The sequence below is a fragment of the Pocillopora verrucosa genome, chromosome 5 (genome assembly GCF_036669915.1).
Source record: "Pocillopora verrucosa isolate sample1 chromosome 5, ASM3666991v2, whole genome shotgun sequence".
Classification (NCBI taxonomy): domain Eukaryota; kingdom Metazoa; phylum Cnidaria; class Anthozoa; order Scleractinia; family Pocilloporidae; genus Pocillopora; species Pocillopora verrucosa.
In genome coordinates, this window is record NC_089316.1 from 28733886 (window position 1) to 28736013 (window position 2128).

The 2128-nt window shown below is 49.1% G+C and overlaps 2 non-coding genes and 1 pseudogene across 2 annotated transcripts; 2 read left to right on the forward strand and 1 right to left on the reverse strand.

Annotated features, from left to right (window-relative positions):
- LOC136281435 (U2 spliceosomal RNA) lies at nucleotides 1-125 on the forward strand (annotated as a pseudogene).
- Nucleotides 126-356: 231 nt separating this feature from the next.
- On the forward strand, nucleotides 357-518 carry LOC136281389 (U1 spliceosomal RNA). Its single transcript, XR_010717738.1, has one exon. It is a non-coding gene; the product is annotated as a U1 spliceosomal RNA (small nuclear RNA).
- Nucleotides 519-1504: 986 nt separating this feature from the next.
- Nucleotides 1505-1623, reverse strand: LOC136281451 (5S ribosomal RNA). The gene has a single exon (XR_010717771.1). It is a non-coding gene; the product is annotated as a 5S ribosomal RNA (ribosomal RNA).
- Between the last annotated feature and the right edge of the window lie 505 nt (nucleotides 1624-2128).

The window sequence follows — 2128 nt, forward strand, 5'->3', positions numbered from 1 at the left end:
CGCTGCTCATTGAGCAGCTCATATATTAACTGATTTTTGGAACTGGGCTGTGGAAAAGAGGCTTGCCTCGTCCCAGCCACGGGTTGCCTCGGTATAGCACTACCTCCGAGTGCGGCCCACTTCCCTCTGGGGAAGACACATTCAATCCAAAACAAAGTCAACGGTATAGCATTCTTTTATGTTTACAGGAGCCCCGCCCGCCCTTAGAGGGGGAAGAGGTGAAAGAGGGATGATAATCAGACAACAGACAATGGCAGGAACGGCCGCTGGCCTACGTTTTCTGAAGTGCGCAAAGCACTACCACAAGGACCTAGGGGTAAGTGGATTTTTTCACCGAGGGCAGACGCTGAAAAAGCATACTTACCTGACGCGGGAGGTACTGTGATCAAGGAGGCAGTCCTCTCAAGGCGAGGCCCTTTCATTGCACTTCGACTGGGTTGACCCTTGCGATTACCCCAAATGTGGTAACTCGAGCGTATAATTCTGGTAGTGGGGACCTGCGTTCGCGCTCGTCCCCGCAAAAGTCATCCAAACTATGTCTATATGGCCCTCTTACTGACTATCGAGGTATTTTTGCTTTTGCAGTGGACCGGTAGACTTGCAAAGAAAGCAAAGGACGCACAACTGGCCAAGGTGTTGGCACGTTTGGAGGGGTAGAAGTGCATTGGAGAGACTGGAGGAAGGAAACAAGGTGAGTTTCGGGGCGGTGCGTAACTTTGCTGGCTGTTTTTGTTCAAGGCCTGTCTGCTCTATTGTGGGTAAAGTCCTGTTCGTTTGTATTTGCAGGTTGTGCGTGCCGTGCCGTGCTGGGCTATGCGCGCGAAGGGAAAGGAAATGAAAGGAAACCAAACGGCCGATCGACCGAGCGAGCGAGCATCGCATAGAAGGGCATTCGACTTGGACCGTGAGTACACTTTGAACCTTTTGAGCGGTTTTATTGTCACTGGAGCCGCTTTTAGAAATGCTATTGCTATCGTTAGTGTATCCTTTGTGCGAGCAAGCGATGGAACGAATGAACGAGGGAAGGAAACAAACTAGCAGAGTAGTAAAAGTATCGAACCTTTTTCCCGATTCGTTTGCAGTCTGAATCCAACCATTGTCGACTTTCAGTGCCGTTTTTCGCGCGCCTCCTCTTGGAAGTGTGCGAGTGTTTTGCCACGTCACGATGGCTTAAAACTGCGTCTCAGAAGTGTGCGTTTTTTCCTATTCATTTTTTCGTTCGTTATTTGGAATGATTTGATATCACAGAAGTAGAATTTGACATCATAAACTGTTCATCTCGCGCGTGCTCACTCGCTCGCGCGCGCTCGTGGAGAAAAGTCGATCGCACTAGAGTTTTCGCCATTAGCTGGCCGATTTTTGACAAAAAGGTGTTTTCCCCCCCTCGTTTTTTGCTTTGATTTTGTTCCTCACTCACCTACGGCTCTCTATGTGAAATTGTGGTGTATGGAGAGCTATTTATTGGGATAAAACGTTTAGAGATGTTCGCAAGACAAAAAATTGAAGCCTACAACACGGGGTATTCCCAGGCGGTCACCCATCCAAGTACTAACCCCGCCCGACAGGGCTTAACTTCGGTGATCGGACGAGAACCGGTGCTTTCCCTGTGGTATGGTCGTAGACGAGGAAATGGGGTCGAAATTCTGCTTGTTATCGGCCAGGTTCAGGCTGTAAAGCGGCCACATCCCTGAGTGTAGGCGAATTTGAAATTCTAAAGCCCTAGTTTCGTTACTCTAACCCTAAGAAATCGATACTCTAACCCTAAGAAATTGTTACCCTAACCCTAAGAAATGGTTACCCTAACCCCGAAGTCGTACCTAACCCTAATGTATTTCCTCAACCCAGTTAACACATGAGGAGCATCGATTTGAAGCACTATTCCCTAGGGAGGGGAGGGAGGGGTCCCAAGAGACATAACGTGTCCTAAAAACCTATAATACAATGTTTTAGCTCCGTAGCTGCGTGTAACTGGCTATAAAATCTTACAGACAGGAGATACCAAAAGTCACATCCACTCGTACCTTCTGCGGGACTCGCAAGGGCTTGTGTGGGCGACCTGCTACTATCCACCATAAACCGTGGAAGGATCCCTCGACCACCCCCCTCACCCAGGGCATGCTTCGGCATC